Below are 18,956 nucleotides of genomic sequence, written 5' to 3'. Positions count from 1 at the left end.
ATATTTCACCTCTACATTTTCCTGTAACAGGATTTCTTATGTAGCCTCTTTTACAAACACACTTTTGAGTTTTTCCTGCTGTAACACAGTCTTCCTTTGGCTTACAAGGTGTTAAGTCAGAACAGCTACCCTGTCCCTGTCCAACTGTAAATTAGACAAGTTTTTTTAGAATTTATAACCATATTTGTTAAAATTGCCTCAATTACTGTTGCAATTAAGACATTTAATTTGAATGAATGTATATTACCAGCTGATCTTATTAGTTTTCTTTTTATTAAGAAATAATACACATACTTCTCAGTAGAAACTTGCCTACACATCTATTCTATACATTAAAAGTATAATCCATGAATTTCCAAGCTATAAGTTACTAAACAGTGTAAAGATTCTAATACACTCAACTACATTTGTACACAGATGAATGTTATACAGTTCTATACATAAAGAGGTTACTAGTAGAATAGATGCCAATATTCCTATTTTAGTGATATCACTGGATTTTTACACAAGATTATATCATTATTATTATACCCTTAATTAATGATATTTTTTAACATCTTGCAGGCTTTTATAACACAATTGATAAATTTGTTATGGGAATGAATTGAGCATTTCTAATTCCTTCTGCATCTGTACTCAAACACTTTCTTTACTGTTCAATGAACATTAGTCAATGTTCATTATTATGATTAGTCAATCATAAATCACACTGATAGTTAGCTCTTTCAGAAGTTGTGACAGCCATATCAGTTATAGAAACAAAAGCCATCTAACCAAGAAAATATATCTAGAAATAAGAAAAAAAAGTGTCAATGAAAAGTGTTTCATTTGGGATCCCACCCTCACAACAATGAAATTGAAAATAAAATGATAAAAAAATTCCAGATACTTTTACTACTTAAACAATATCCATGATGTAAAGATAAAAATAAGAAAAAAATAAATCATAAAAATGGCAATATAAGAAACAAACTGCATCCTAATACAGAAATCTGACATGTTGAGACATGAACATAACATTAAAATACCACAAATTAAAAATGAAATTATAAAACGACAGTTTCACATAGGATTAATACATAAACAATACTTACAAAGTAAACTTAAAGTGAAAGAAAACAAAAAACATCAACCACAGCAATTATGAATAGTGTACCATTATACAGTTCTTACCAAACAAGGTATTGCTAAAACTCAGGTACAAATATACTGCTGGCTTGCCATACATTAAATCATTCAAAATAAGTGAAAACCATGTACTGCATATGTTTCACTTCATGGATTTTAGCATTGTTTATAATGAGATAGTAAATGCAGATTTCAATTAACCATTTCTATTTCTCTACTCAGATTCCAAGTTGTTGTTTTCTAGGCTCGTATTTCTATTTTACATCAGTTAAGAGTTGTCATCTGTACAAGTAATAAGTATGTACTCTCACCACTATCAGGAAAGCATCCAATATATGGGTCACCCAAAAGCCCTTGAGGGCAGATACACTCATACGATCCTGGTATGTTACGACAGACAGCATCTCTTCCACAAGTATCACTTGCATCACATTCATTAATATCTGTAACATAAAATATAAATTCTGTAAAATATATGATAAAATATATGTCCATACACTCATATATACTTTCCAAGTGCTTTTGCTACAAAAAGCAACAACAAAACATTTCTTACTTTTCTTTCATTTCCAATTTTATTTTTTTTATTATCACATATAAGTTATAAGCTATATTTTTTTTTTACAATTTTGTTAATGCTTACATTTTTCTCACAACTCTGTTGGACCCTTAATTAGAATTATGTCAAATTTTACACATCTCAACACACACTATTTTGATACTGTAAATATTAAACCTTATTAGCTGGTTTCTTAATGACAATAATTTTCTTTTAGTAAACATAAATTAATTTAATGTGTATTAATCACTTTTTTTCCTCACTAATTCCACTATATTTTTAAATTGTCTTAAATGAATAAAACTTTAAATACAAGAAAAACCTTCAGATAATATTTAATAAAACACAATTATTTATTATTAACTGGAAAAAGCAGACTTATTTTACATTTACATTTGATTCTAATATAAATCACTGAAAAAAAAAAGTTTTACATTTTATACTCTTACTCAAAGAAATACCTACCCACACAACCTGCCAGACTGTTGCTTTGACCTGTGTATCCTGGAGCACATACACAGTTAGGATGACCAAAAAGATCCAGCTCACACTTTGCATTGTCTACACAAAATATCTCATCACAGGGATCTACAGTGAAAAAAATTAATTTTAACAATACTTATATTTACAAAATGCTATTTACCATGCTCCCAAGTATTAAATATATATATATATACACATATGCATACACACATCTGTTGGTTGTTTTCATTGCTTTTTTGGTATGCTTGAATTTATAAAAATTAAAATACATTTTCTATATGAAACAGTAAGCTCTTTTAAAACAATTATTTTTTTTGCTAATTTCATAATATTTCTTCTACATTTGCTGCTTTATATCATTTAAAGGAAAAAAAACCTTATTTTGGTCTAATAAACTAATGCAATTTTAATACTTATGACCTGTGCAAGTTTTGTTAACAAAATTCAAATATCTTTTATACCTAATCAAAAATAAATACATAACTTACGTTGACAATCATTTCCAAAACTGGGAGATGGGCAAAAGCAATGTTGGCTCATGCATATTGCATTACCTGGACAATCAATATCTTCAACACATTCAATCATAACTTTACCTGATTAATGAAAAACAAAAAAACTAAATGTCATAAATATCCTACTAAAATTAAACCAGTCACAGCCATGTTTCATGCACAAATAAACAAAAACTCCAAATACCACACTAAAATTAATCCAAAATCATGACTCAAGGCAAAGATATATACAGGTAAAATAATAAAACTATGTTTAATTACTATTACAGCTATCATTCAAGAAAAATTACCTGTTTAGCTTTTATACATGTATACAAAGAATTTTCTTAGAATAATACAATGAAATTCAAATGTTAAAAACTAATACTGCATTGTATTTCATACAATTTTGGCATTTTTTGTATGTTTAAAAAACAGAAATACATTATAAATATAGACTGCACATATAAATAATAATTAATTAAAAACACAACTAAAAATAAGAGATAGTAGTATTAAAATTTTATTTTTTGATAAATGACAACTGAAACAAGTCATCTGTGATATATTCAGGTTAAACTGAGTTAACTATAGGACAATTGGATAGGTCCACTTAATAACATGTTTGTTTATTTTGAATTTTGTAAAAAGCAACACAAAGGCTATCTGCACTAGCCATCCTTTATTTAGCAGAGTAAGAGTAGAGGTAAGGCAGCCAATCATCACTATACACTGCCAACTCTTAAGCTACTCTTTTACCAATGAATAGTGGGATTGACCATCACATTATAATGTCTCCTGGCTGAAAGGGCAAGCATGTTTAGTGTGATAGGGATTGGAACCTGTGACCCTTAGATAGTGAGTCGAGTGTCCAAACCACCTGGCCATGCTGGGCCTTAATAAGAAGATGTTCAACAAGATATTTATTACAAAGTAGTATAGAATCTCTGAGCAACCAAGTTTGTGAAAGAAAAAGCCACAATGGAAAATACAACTAAGTGATTTTTTTTTTTAATTTACAGATACAAATACAATGTGTGCAATTGCTTTGCAGAAATGGGACAGTCAATTTTATTAGTTTAGTTATCATAAATTGATCAGGTCAAAATCATGCATTAGACAGTCTAAATTCAATGTTTCTTACTTTGCAGTTAATGTTGGATTTCCTAAGGGTGATGAGTGTAACCCCTGTGAATGATCATTTTCATTCAAGGAGAGAAAAGGTTTTAACCTCAAGATACCACCTAAACTACCATTAAAGAACACTAGTATTACAGGCTTTTCTTCAAAAAGTAAAACAGGTATGATCTAAATATAACGACATGAAACATATAGCTAGAATGACAATTTAATGATTTTCCTGACTATGTGTCATGTAAAAACTGCACCTATTGAAAAAGGAAAGTATAAACACAAAATATATTTATTTAGTACAAAGCATCACATATTCTAGTTGAATAAGCATATTAAAACCTTGAGGAATTATTGGATCCTGCTGTTAAACTTGTACACACATACACACACACTTATGCATATAAATGACACAATATATAAATGACTTTAAAATTATTTTAAAACCTTTATTCGTCAAAATTACTTTAAAATAAATAAATAAAACTACAAATATATAAAAATATTATTGTTTATAATAGAATAGGAAAGACAGTAGTTAAATGAATGGAATAATATAACTGATATTTCAACTGTTATTTATAATTCAGAACACAGGGTAAGCAATTATTAAATTAAGTTCAAATTACTTTAATTTTTCTTGCTATTAAAACATGTAATTAGTATGACCTTATTACTTTTGTAAAGTTTTAATTTCATTTATTTTAATCCAAAGTTACAAAATGGACTACATGCATTTTCTCCACTACAATAAATTAAAGTCTGGATTTTAGTGTTGTAAGTCAGTAAACTTTCCACCGACCCACTTGAAGATATTCCTATAAAAAATTTTTAATAGGCAACTGTATGCAACTGTTCAATTAAACCTCCAAAATGTTGTTAAATGCTCACAATAAATATGTCACAAAACTGTGATTATTTTACTTAATCACCCACAACTAGTGATTAAAACACCAAATAATTATAAAATTCAGTTTTCTTCAAAGTATTACTCACATTTTAAATTATATTTGATTTTTCTCAGGTACAAAGAGAGATAAGAAAACTAAAATAAATATTAAAATCTTATTGAATACTTCCTCTTGATGCACCAAAAATAAGCTAACAGTAAGAATTATTCACAATAGCACAATACATTTTGACTGCTGATGAGGCTTTTCACTTAGTACTAAAGTTAGTCATACAAGAATAACTGCAACATTCAGATGTCTTAATTACAAAGTAACTATCAAATAAAATGTTCATAAAACTTTAATTTGTATGACAAATAATACATTATACGATCTAATGAGCTTTGTAATTAGCTGTTGTCCTCGTCTGCAAATACAAACAACAATTAAAATGGAAAGCTTTGTAATGCAAAGTTTTACTGAAACAGTTACAGTTGAAGTGTTTAAAAATATTTCCACTTTTATTATAATGTTTCATAACACTTGTTGCTCTGAAAAATGAAAGCTTTATCAGCTCCATTTAAACTGAGTAAATTAAATTGCTTCCTTGATTTATCTCAAATAATACTAAAATTATAATCATTGATACTTTCCACACTGAAAAATCTTAACAATGTACCTATGCTTTATATTAATAATTTATAACTATCAAAATTAAATACTGGATTTACATGTATATTTCTGAAAAAATATATTAAAAAATAAAACAAAAAAATGATGAAATTGGGATGCTTTTTTTTCCTTCAGAAAAACAATCATGGTTTTGTAATGTAACCAAAGTATAAAATTATTAGTTGGCTTTTATAGAATTAGAAACAAAAGCAACATTCAGTAAACTTAAATAACATTTATTTTCTTATGCTGTTACACACACACAGTTTTTCAAAATATGTGCAAAGCATGACATTTTTGTGTCTAGCATTTAATTACATGTATGAAATGCTTCTAAACTTCCATTTGTTTTAAACATAATATTTTTTCCCAAGAAACATTCAGCAAAAATGAATAATTCATAGAATGTCTGTAAATCTGTTGAGCTTTGTGAATAGTTACAGTGAAAATTGTTATTATGAATAATTGATAAGTTGCAACTTAGAGTTTATAAACATTTCTATATCAAGTTAAATTTGACAATGTACAAATATATTATTAAAATTAAATGAAAAGTTTAATGTTTCTTGTGATGTTTCAATATCTAATTAATTTTTGCTAAAGGAAAGATACAGACATTTTACAAAAATAATTCTTGTGTTGTAGATCAACAAAGATATAATGCATAGAAGAAATTGCAAATGTACCCTAAAAGCTAATTCAGACTCAAAAACATTCTACAGTTATCAAGCTTTTTGTTTGAAGTATCTATATTACTAATTTTTATAAATACATATACAGAAGAGGACAAATTGATGCCAATAGGCTGGGAAAAATTAATTATATTACAGGCTTTTTTGCAACTCCTGATTATTATTAATCATGGAATATTTTATAATATGAAGTTAAGCATATCTGTGTCTAACAGTAATGAATGGGAAAGTTATTTTGAAAGCTAAGTATTGTTGAAAAGAATACGTCCTCGTAAAACATATTGGATTTTTTTTTAAAAACTAGTATTTAAAGAATTCAACTATTTTTTATATAAAATAATGAATTATTTGATGTAGGCATTTGGTGTGAATGTAATGAGTACATTAGACATGAGTGAAAAAAACGACCTAATAAACTTACATTCATGAAAAGGATCTCCTGCTGTTCCTGATGGACAACGACATTCAAAACCACCTTCAGTGTTGGTGCAAATAGCAGAAATGCCACATCTTCCATTGGCTCCAAAGACTTCAGAACACTCATTAATATCTACAAAAAAAATTTAGAAAGAATAGTTCTTACTCTGTTGGAAAATAGTTGATGAATAAATCATTCACAAAGTACATCTGTATACTTATGTGATGATTTGATCAGTTTAAACCCATGAGTTTTAATTTCTTCCTCCTGAACTTACAACATCTAAAGATATCAATGTACAACAATATACAAGCGATTACCTACTCATTTAAACTGTTTACACACACCAATGTATTTACATTTTTTCTATTAATTTGTCTACTTATTGCTCTGTTATTGCTAAGATTAATCACACTTTATATAAGAACTAATCAGGTCTTGTGTTGCTCTTGAATTGCATTCATCATTATTAATCACACTAAATCTGAAGGATGGGGAGGTTAAACGTAAACCACACATTTTGGCAAACTATCCATAAACTCTCTACCGTACATGAACACTAGCTTCTAAATCATACTTAAGCAAACTAGAGGCACAAAAATTAATTATAGCTGTACTGAGAGACTTGAAAGATACATGGTCAAATCGGATTATATCATTCCTGTTTACCAAGCCATACTTTTCATGAAAACAACTACTGATCTTAAAGTGGAACTGAAACTTATAAGTTACTTGATTTAGGCCTTTGTCACCTTTAAATCTAAGTTTATTACCTTATTAATAGTTCCAAGAGATATCTCAGCTATATTGTGTGATTTTGTTTAGATTGAAATGTTCTTTTTTTTTTCATAGCTATAGCCTTTGATTTGTGAATAAAGGTTAGGACATAGTTCTGAAGCTCACTGCTGTTCTAAAGGTTTTGATGTGTTTTTTGGCTTTCTTTTCAAAATGTTGACTTTTAGCTTTACATTTTCAAACCATCTTGCTGTATGAATGCTTTTCTTTAGAATTTATATATACATCTAACATGAGTCTACCTATAGCAGCATCACACTATTGAATGATCAGGAACTTGTTGTGAAAGAAATACATAGATGAATTACACATATTGCTCATTGTGCCAGGACTCACATTTCTGCAGATCTGCCACTGGATTAATATAAATAAATATATAATAATAATAATTTAAATATAGGTACAAATACAACTGATACAAAGATTAATTATTAATGAATTTGTTCAAATATAAGTTAAGGCAATGCTCAAAACTAAAATACTATTTATAAACTAATGAATTCTATTCTGTCAAAGTAACTGGTTTAAATTATTTAAAATCATAAATCAACACCCTAGGAAACAAAATATATGTTTGAAATGCTTTAAAGCATCAGTTGGTTACTCTCATTGTCACACAGGGAATGTTATTTTCAAAAATCTAATAATATCTTACTAAGAATAAAACTCGTGTTTGACATATGAAACATTTTTTTTAATTATGGTATTTTATATTTACATTTACAAAGCTTGTAAAATGTAAGAGTAGTGTTGGGTATTAAAATAACTAAAACAGTTAAGTGACTTGCCTGGACTATTTATATATGAGGTTGAGTACATAGTTCTGAACAAATCTGACAGCTGTGGAGAGCATATCAGTGAAGTTAAATCTATTCCACAACACATTATATCATTCAAATTCTTCTTGTACAAAAGATATTTTGAGGCAAATGATGTGAACAAAATTGACAAACTAATCAAACTATCTACTAACAGACATGAGATCTAGCAATGCTTTCAAAACCTGAGCATCAAGGTAATATTAAACTCTGTGACATTGTCCTCAAGTCCTTGTTAAACATGGTGATGGTACCAAAATAAGTATAAACAAATGAAGAAATTCACACATAAAACTTTTAATACATAAACACTGCTGTCTGAGATCGGGTTCTTATGGCCAACTGATTTATTCCCCAAATATCTTTACCTTTGCAATGCATAAGGTAATGTCTACACTCACACCTCCCTTATGCATATGGTATTGTCACCCATACTTCTCTTTTCCTAAGTTGGTTTTTGCATAGTTAAATGAAGTTTAAGAAGCTTCCCATGTATATGCACACACATGTTACTCTTTTAATTACATAAATCCATTTCATTATATTAAAAGCTTTAATCATTTATTTATTTTTAAAGTCATGCACTAAGCTAACAATACAAAATAATTGTAATGGGTTGAAAAAATGATAATAACAGTAAATTATTTTAAACACTATAATCACTAATAATAATGAAACTGATCTTATGGAAAAATAAGATTCAATAGATGAAAAATATAAAAATATGAGTATTCTGCTGGTGTAATTTATAATGATAATAATAAAGAGTTTAAGATCTATCAAACATGGCTAATATTTCATTTGACAGGTATTTACCTTCACACCTTAACCGGGCATTGCCAGTGTACCCTGGGTAACAAGAACACGAATAGCTCCCAATAGAGTTTTCACACATAGACCTATCTCCACATTGACCACTCATACCATATTTAGCATCACATTCATTGATATCTGAAAGAAGTCAAAATTTAGGTTAGAAATTCTATTTTACAATTCATTTTTCCAAAACGATATTACCTTATTCTTATAAATATATAAAATAACAGTAAAAACCAAGTTTTTTTGTTTCTTTTTTGGCAGAGTGCTATATTAATTTGTTAAGAACAATACCATTGATATTTAGTTTTATGTACTGTACATGTACAACAATGCACATTCTTGTTAGTATCACTAAAATCAGGGGTTCGATTCCCCTTGGTGGACTCGGCAAGTGGCCCAGTGTGGCTTTGCTATGGGAAAACACACACTCTCTTGTTAATATTGTACGCAATTTTTACAAGTCAATCTATTAAAATCTTGTTTAATACAATAGAAGGATGAACAATACTTTCCACTATTATAAACAGAATTGTATTACTCTTACACAAATGGTTAGTCTTGAAAATGAATTATTTTTTTAAGTTGTACTAAACTGTAAAAGCAAATATCAAAAATGTTTCCCATGTAGGCAAGTTCTAAGTCCATTAAATCTGTGAAAGTATTGATTTAGATTAATCACTGTAAGTTACTGATTTTCAAACCAGTAGGATGTTTGTATTAATGGTTTGAAAACCTGTAGCTTAAGCTATTTTGAAATCTGATTTTAATATTATTTTTTTACTATACTTACCATTTTTGTTCATGGGTTGTTTAATTATTTCAAAAACTGATATTAAATCTTTTGGATTTAAAGGTATGATAATAATGGAAGTTATCATATTACTTGTATATGCAATTCCAAAATCCATCAACCAGTATAAAGTGAGCTGAAATTAAGGTATCATTTTCTCCTGAAGATTATTTGACATTCTATATTATTGGTTGAAATAAAATATTAATTAATAAGCAGTACAACAATTACTTGGCATAAAATTAGCAAATATTATCACGCATTGTTTAACAAATTGTATATTGATCAATTTTAAAATCACTTTAAGATGTCATCTGACATTATAAACTGAACCATTTTTTAAAAATCTAAAATGTAATGTGTTGAAAACATTATAAATACATATTAGTCAAGAATCTGACTCCATGTATAGACAATGCAGTGTCAACATTTACCATACTTATCAACTCTATTATTAAAATTCTGTATATGACAGACCAAGTAAAAATACTTTTCTGAAAAAACTATCACCTTGGATTTTCTAAATCCCTAAAATACTTTAATATAATTGAAGAAAAATGATAACAAGAAAGAGATAAGGTAAAACTTTACCTTCACAATATCTAAATGGATCTCCAGTGAAACCAGGAGGACATACACATTGATAACTTCCCAAAGCATTGGTACATATTGCTCCCTGTCCACATAATCCTGATGGTCCATGGCTGTTACTGCACTCATTCACATCTAAATAAATACATTCTTTTCTCAGTGGACATATCTTTCAAATAAGTATTCACTTTTCCTTCAAATGATCAGGACTGAGTAACACATATTGGTTCAAGTAAAGCTACATTTCACACGTTTATGTTACAAGACTTGTACATAAATATAATAAAATATTATACATATTAACCACACAACACCAGGAAACATAAAAATATATATAAATTATTCTTGTAGGAACAAAAATAAATCAAAATATATTTGTGGTACAACATGTTACTCATTATCAGAATTACAATACAGTTCTTTAAACTATAATAGCATTTCCAGATTTTATTAGTAATGCAACTGTGAGAAGTTTTCAGACAAGCCTGTTCTAATTATTTTGTGCATGGACTTTCTCTTAAGACTAAGAAATTTGTGATCATTTTCACATCCTCTTAATTAAAAGTGGCATTTAATAAAAACTACTATTTAATATCAACTATATTTACAAAACAGAAAATGTAGGTTTTTTTACTATAAAATCAATCTCTTTATTTACTGATTATTCCATTTTATAATTTGTCAGTTATAAAGCTTTTTTAAGTATCTGTCTGTGTATATGTTTTCTTATAGCAAACCCACATTGGGTTATCTGTCGAGTCCATTGAGGGGGAATCGTAACACTGATTTTAGTGTTGTTAATCCATAGACTAACTGCTGTACCAGCGAGGGACTTTTAAGTATCTATTGTTTATGTTTAGTCAGTACATTAATCAATTTAAACATTAAAATTAGTTGACTGCACGTTACAATTGTAGTTTTAAAATCAAATAATTCTGAATAATGTTAACTAAAAATGTACGTATGAGTGCAATTAATATGATAATTACCATTATCTTAACTTGAAGCACTGAATGTACACAGACCTTGCTTATAAGTTTGTGAAATACAAATAAGGTATCTGTGGAAAAATGCTCAAAATGTAACATTACTTTGAAAATAAAAGTTGATTTACATAAGAGACTTTTCAAATAAGTGTTTTTTTTCCACATTTTATATTCAATAGACAAGTTTTTCTGTATTTAAGCAATATTTTTGTTTCATGCACTGCAGAATGTCCACAAGAAATATATTAAAGGCATGTTTACTTTTAAGAGAAAGCACAATGAAGTGTAAGTGATAATTAAACTTCATTGTCACAGAGGTTAGTGTTACAAGATGCAGTGATAAATAACTATCATAAAACATGTTGAGCATTTTTGAACTCAAACATTAGCTTAATGACAAACACACACACGTTATATATGTATTTGTACTTTAACTTGTCTAGCAAGTTCACTAACATTCAGTGAAGTTTGTACAAATGATGCTCACCAATACAGCCAGCTGTTATATTTGTTGGATCAAAGGTAAATCCATGGTCACAAATGCAATTGGCCTCTCTTCCATTGACTCGACAGGCAGCATGGGAGCCACAGTCAATGCCAGCACAAGGCGCTGAAAAGTATATACCAGTATTAGATTGAACAATCTTTCCATTCCCAAAACACTGTGAAGAGAGTAAAATCCCATTTTACATTATGAATACCAGTACCATGAAACACTGAATATAGAAAGCTTATACAGTCATTAGTATTATTAAAAGATTTATAAAATTTATGCTATATTTTATTCTACAAATCATCAACTTCAAAATTATGAAAACACAAATTGAAACAAGTTAACTGTTTAAATAACTTTTAAATGTTGAATATTATTATAAAGTAAAAACTGATTTAATTCACACTAAAAGAAACTCCTAGAGAACTGTGTTACGTGACCTTAGTGAAGTGCTCATCCTCTGATAGAAGTGGCTATGAGAGAGAAATTTTTGTTTAGCTAAACTCATTGTAGTAGTTGAAAGTTGTGCAAGTGTCATATGAACATTAAAATTTAGATAGGATATGCAAAACAAAGTGTTAGTTCCGAGCACTATTTCAACCAAGAACAAATTTAAACATTTTTTTAAAACACAGAAAGTATAGAAATGTCCACATAAATCAAAAATGAATACTGATACTGCAACTCCCATCATCAGTTTGGGAACTTTTGGATTAGATTAGAATTATCAGAATTTTACTGTTACCTTAACAATATTTTGTATGCAGCTTATTCAATATAAAAACAATAATTTCACCCTTCAGCATAAGGATTATTAAGCTTAAAAAAACTGATTTTTATTAACATGTTGTCTAAAAACTGAACATGATATTAAAATATTTTTTACCTCCATACAGTGTAAGCACAATTAAGTATTTCTTTCAATACAATAATTCCAGTATAGTGAAATAAATTTAACAAAAAATGTAAAATAATATAAAGAAACACAAAATATGTTTAACATCAATTACTTTCATTCACTAACAAACATTAAGATTTTGATGTACAAGCAGTAACACAACAAATACATGTTTTAGTTTAAATAATTGTCAATACATACAAACACAAGCCACTTCTGGATCCCCTTGTAGGTGGTCAGGGCAGACACACTCATAACTACCATTTCTGTTAAGACATAAGGCACTGGTTCCACATGGAGGTATTTCTAGTAGACACTCATTAACATCTGATAATAGTAAGGATTAAAAATAAGTCAAGTAATGCAATATAAGTTACAGTCAAATAATTAAATTAAAAAATAGATTACTAAAGGTAAAAAATTTACAAGGATAATTACTTTTAGGGAAGTATAAGAAATTATTTTAAAAAAGCTGTATGATTAATTAAACTACTGAACCTAACTATTACATGTCCATTTGAATATACAATTGTAATCCTAGCTAAGAAACATGTAAAAAAAAATCAACAAAATCATTTAATATAAAGAGCAAGTACCATTCTGAATTTTCTTAATAAACAATATGAATACTACTGTGTTAAAATAGTCATTATCCAATTTACTATAGAAAAGTTAATATTACTCAATGAATTAAAACACAAACAGTGAAAATTCTCTTGACACTGAAGTGGACAGTAACTGTCCTAGCCAGTAGTGGAAAAAAAAACAACTTCAGATCAGATGAGAGTACCTAATGAATTTAACCATACAAGTGGAGGAAAAGAAACCAAATAAGATTCCTTAAATACTGGCACTCAAACATGGAACCTTTCATGTACATATACACACATAATATTTGAGTGAACTGTTTTCCAATTTAGTGTTGAATGATTAATTCAGCAATAACTTGGTTTTAAGTTACTCTTTGTAGTTAATAATTGTTACTGTAGGGTTTAATGAAGCTGATGTGACAAGTTTGAAGCAGTCTGTGGCAATAACAACAGAATAAGTGCAAATACTAACATGCATGATGACCAACTTCAACTCAAGTGTCAGATATATATAACTTTTTAAGTTAATGCCAGTGTTAAGATTTAGAATTGTTTAAGTATAGCACTAATGAAGAATTTATTTATTTTTTAAAGCAAGAATTGATCACAGGTTTGTTTATGTAACTGTTTATGAATCATACATTGTGTAGTTTAAATGTTGTGAATTGGCATTTGTTGTATTATTGCATTATGTTAATGGTTCTAGAACCTTTTAAGCTTTTCCTCTTTGTTTTAATTAATGTTACTGCATCATAATATCTTGTAGAGTGTGACACATTCTAGACCTCTATTAGGCTATAATACACACCCAAAAGGTAGTTTGGGTTAGATACAGATAGATAGTTAGATAGATCTAGGCTGCATAATTGTGGGTTTAGCCATAAATAGTGTATAGTTGTGACTTCTAAAGTAAAATTGTCAAAGGTTGTATTGTAATAACAGAGTAGAGAAGAATAATTTGTTCTTGTCAAGTTGTTTTCTAAAGAAATTGAACCAGCCTGTGTGGACTTTGATAAAAAAAATAAATGCAACTGTGGTAACCAACAGCATAATAAATTTTATATACATTTGACTTGTTTTAATATATCATTTTAAAACAAGTGGACTGGATGCTATTTGTTTAATATTGACATTTATCACCAAGTGAAGAATCCATCCCATACATAAAACCTGACAGAAAGTGAAAGGTATTCTCCCTCCCTGCACTTCAAACTTTGCGAGTGCATTCTACTATTAATTGTAGAAAATTCATTAATGCATGTTACTGTATTGAACCCACCACCCCTACTTGTTGAGAAGTTTGAAGTTAAATTGGATTTTAATGTCTTAGAGTTTCGTAAGTTTAAACATTTAGAAGATATTTAATTTGGTACAAATAATGTGCTAGTTTTCAATTTAATGACATTTTATCACCAGAAGTTTACTAAAGTAAACCACATATCCATTTGTTTTCATTACCTCTGCAATGACTTCCAGGAGTAGGACTGATTTTTTCATAACCACTTTTACATTCACAGTGGTAGCTACCAATGGAGTTGACACAAAATGCATTAGGGCCACAGAAATTTGGTGTCCCACATTCATTGACATCTGAATAGATATGAATTAGTATTGAGTTTAATCATTGTATAAGTATCACCTAAACCTAGCATTCAATCAACACTACAATTAACTTCATACTTACACATCATTTATGTGAACATATGAATTAATCAACAAACTAAAGGGTAAAGTTCATTAAATTTTTGTAGGTTTTATCTTAATTTGTGCAACTATCTAAAACACAACATTGAACTACAAAAAAATATAAAGTAAAATGAACAATGTTGAGAAAATACAAGACTGATACAGTCAGGAATACAAATAACCTAAAACAAATTTAGGTATATGCTATGTGGAATCATCTTAAAAAATTGAATAAAGTTTGAGAAATGGAGATGGAGTACAGGCAATATACATGAATGAAAATATTTAGTACACTTATGATAAGAGAAAATAGTATTTCAGTTTCAAAATAGTATCAAGTACAAACTTAGGATAAAAGTTATTTTGTTCTTAAGAACTGTATGGCACAACTTAAAAGAAAAAAAATTATACCAGAAAACTAAACCCAAATTAAACAAGTGGCTCATTATGATTTGGCTGGTTGGTTGTTAATTGTAAAGATACACAAAGGGCTGTACATGTTTTGTCTATTATGAGGAACTTAACACCTAATTTTAGCATTATATCCCATAAGTTTATCACTTATCAAGCAGGGGATATGATGCTGATATATATCTGTATATATACCACTTTATAATACAAGTATCTTTATTCATAAAGAACCAGCAACATTTGTAAAGTAAGTTTAATCAAAAGAAGATCCTGAATACAATGTACAAACTACATTATCAGGACTCCACCTCCTGATGTTTGGAGTAAAATCTTAGTGGTTGCTATATTAATGCCATATGTTTAACTATAAAAACATGAAGAGTAATGGTTAATACTTTCTTGAAGAAGACCATTATATTCAAAGCTTATAGAAATCTTTTCGTCAGAGTTTTAGGTTTTGTATGTAACTTACTTTGATGATTATTTTAACATTACTTTCTAATGAGGTGTTCACCCTCACCTCTTTATCACTTAATTTAAAAAAATTTTAAGAAATCTGATGAACAGAATAACTTCAAATGAGTTTATTATTGCAGTTATGTAGATACACTATCACTAACCATTATAGTGCTTAGTATGTAGAGATGGGCCAATAAAACATGGCTGCCACATCCAATCTATGATACTTACAAATAGCTGCTAGTTATAGCCTTATTTGAGCATCTGATTCCCATTATCAAGTGTTTCACAGCTTTTGAGACTCTCAGTATCATTGAAAAGTGTTGCTAAAGTGAAGAAGAGAGCCAGCCAAAGGGCCAAAATGTTAATCACCTTTCTTTTATCTTTTCCACACTAGCCAAAAAATGTGTGAAGTTTTTGTAATGCTTCAGTATAAAAAAAACAATTTCAAAAGTACTTGGTAACAGGCTGTCAGGAAGCACTGTAGTGCTTAGTATAAATTTAAAAAAAAACAAATCACAATTTTAGTGAAGTTAGATTTCAACAGAAGTTAATATTTTATTACACTGAAAAATAAGCCTGTTTCAGAAATTTTGTGTCCCTTTAAAAAGCTTAAGTACAGGGTGAAACATAAACTACCAGCCAATAATAGATGAACATTTAGTCCCAAGAAGTTAAAATTATAACCAGTGATTATTAGTAATCATGGTATAATATCAATATCTAAAGTCACACTAAAAGTGCAATTAAGAAGCTGACAAACCCGATGTGATATTACCACCATATGTATTACCATTGAATTATAAAAATTAAACAAATGTTCACTTATCAACACAGTTCAATGAAACTGTTAAAAAAAAAGAATGGAAACAATTAATAAAAATAATTTGTGCAAAAATTAATATCATATTGGGATGGCAATGCCAAAAAGGACAGAAACAAGGTAAAGATGAATACACAAAATAATACAAAGGCCACTACATAAGTAGCCAGATTTCTCTAAGAATAACCTTTATATGTAGTTAAATATTGAACTGCTGTCAGTTTAGAACAAAAGCATTTAAACTGAACAGTACCATACTCTTACACTGACTAATAACCACAATTTTGTAAGATTGACTCAGTATTTACTAGTTACTTGCATTGGAATTTTTATAGTTTGGTGTATTCATACATATAGACCTTATTTCTGTAAATTTTGTCATTGCTATCTGTACTTACATTTTCAAAACTGTTTTTATTACTTTGCATAATATGCAAGTAATGTCAGGTAACAAAGAATTAATGAGATTCGTTCAAATATTCTAATTGAACTAGTTATACACACATCATAAATATTACCAATTTCTCTTGAAATCCACAAAACCTTTATGCAATTGTTTAACTTACCAACACAGTCTATTTCAAGAGCTTGGTAACCTTCTGTGCATCTACAGCTTCTATTCACACAATGTGCATTTTCAACACACTCATAGTTTTCCTGGCATGGCACATTTACTTGAACTGCATAAACAAACCACATCCGCATGTATATTGAAATACTTTACATGAGCAATGAATTAACAGCAAGCTAATCATTAAACATAAGCCAATGTTACAAAAATGCACTTCCCAAATTCAAGTTACTTATTTCCACCACAAAAACAGCTGTTTATGTTGTGATTTCAGATGAATGCAAAATTAATATACTTAAAAGTAAGCATTGGTTAAATAATTTACAACTAAAACTTTCAGCTTATAATGTTCAAATTTGATTTTAAAAACAAGAGTATGTGTGTACATGTGTATACAATACTTGGCATAACCAGAAATAACAGTCCATTAATGCAAATGCTTAATGAATTAAATTGAATATCTATTACCATAAGAATACCCCTACTATGATTTCTTATGCTTTTTTTATATAACTGTGTGTACTTTTCTATAAATATTCCTCTGCACTGATATATAACAGCACACTTCTACTAAAATTCTCAATTGTTGCTTATAGATGTTTTGTTTATAAAGTAAAATTCATGGAATTTTAGCTTACTTAGACTACAAAAGGATATGTCATAGCATAACTAGAGCTAATTAATTATTATGAACAAAACATAATTTATAACCACCATTTTGATGCTCACATGCTTACTGCAAGTAATTATCAGTTAAGGGGTAAGATCTTTGTTTCTTGAGAGGGTTACAGGCACTGGACTTCTTTTTTAATTATAATTTAATTTTATAAAAACTTGTTTTTCAAATGAGTGCAGAATACATATTATGCTGTTGATGCTGACTTGAGTCAAGTTAATTGTGTGTCTTCACATACTTCAGTCTCAAAACAGTTATTTAATTTCTGTAGTGCATACTTATAATAAATGACCTTAAAACACCACTTTTGTTATTTTTTTCAATTGGACACATAATATTTTGTTTCACAGCTTCTTCAGGAACTTTCTATTGGAACACAAACTGCATGTGGAATGCTTCTAAAGAATTTTTTTTTAAAGAAAATGTTGAATGTCCAGTTAAAGAAATATAAATTATCTGGTGTTGTAAGGTCATTTATTACAAGTATTAATGTGTCTTGTATATACACAAACATCCACTACAGAAATTATACAATGAGTTTTCAAGCATTAAACATAGCATCCCTAATGCAGCACTATTAACTCTAACTCAAAACAAACCTAGTACTTTAAACACAGCATAATAATTTTGTATTTAACTGAAGGTAATAAAAATATATACCAATGAATGTTAGTATTCATATGTAATAACTATAATAATACTAAAGTACTAACAATAATTACTTAATAATATGACTGCAAAAAGAAAAATTATAATAATAATGATAATAGGAATACCAAAAAGAAACAAATAAGGTGTTTGTAAAAGCAGGCCACTAATAATATTATGTTAAATGACCACCAAAAACAAACAGCATATCCTCATTGACTTTTAGTTTCATATTATAACCACAAATATTACCAGATTAAGAAATTAAAGTTAGGTCACAAGAACTGGATTAGCACTATACAAGTTGTTAGTGATCCATTTTTAACAGTAATTCTTTCAATATTTGTTGAAGTAAACCAACAGTCACCAGGTACAATGGCTCAGATTCATAACCATAATTATTTTTAAGCTCTAACTATTTGAATTTCTATGTAT

General features: G+C 28.5%; 1 pseudogene across 1 annotated transcript in view; it reads right to left on the bottom strand.

Annotated features, from left to right (window-relative positions):
- Positions 1-18,956, bottom strand: part of LOC143233239 (uncharacterized) — an 80,361-nt pseudogene that overhangs the window by 25,372 nt on the left and 36,033 nt on the right. Inside the window, exons 12-22 of the transcript XR_013018059.1 lie at positions 17,193-17,306; positions 14,706-14,837; positions 12,859-12,984; positions 11,754-11,876; positions 10,281-10,415; positions 8,897-9,031; positions 6,471-6,599; positions 2,659-2,766; positions 2,153-2,275; positions 1,440-1,571; positions 10-144 (exon numbers count right to left, since the gene is read on the bottom strand). The product of XR_013018059.1 is annotated as an uncharacterized LOC143233239 (transcript). The remainder of the gene's footprint in view (positions 1-9; positions 145-1,439; positions 1,572-2,152; positions 2,276-2,658; positions 2,767-6,470; positions 6,600-8,896; positions 9,032-10,280; positions 10,416-11,753; positions 11,877-12,858; positions 12,985-14,705; positions 14,838-17,192; positions 17,307-18,956) is intronic.

Source organism: Tachypleus tridentatus, chromosome 1 (genome assembly GCF_004210375.1).
Source record: "Tachypleus tridentatus isolate NWPU-2018 chromosome 1, ASM421037v1, whole genome shotgun sequence".
NCBI lineage: Eukaryota > Metazoa > Arthropoda > Merostomata > Xiphosura > Limulidae > Tachypleus > Tachypleus tridentatus.
Note: the sequence above shows the minus strand (reverse complement) of the source record. Positions and strands in the feature narration are given on the sequence as shown.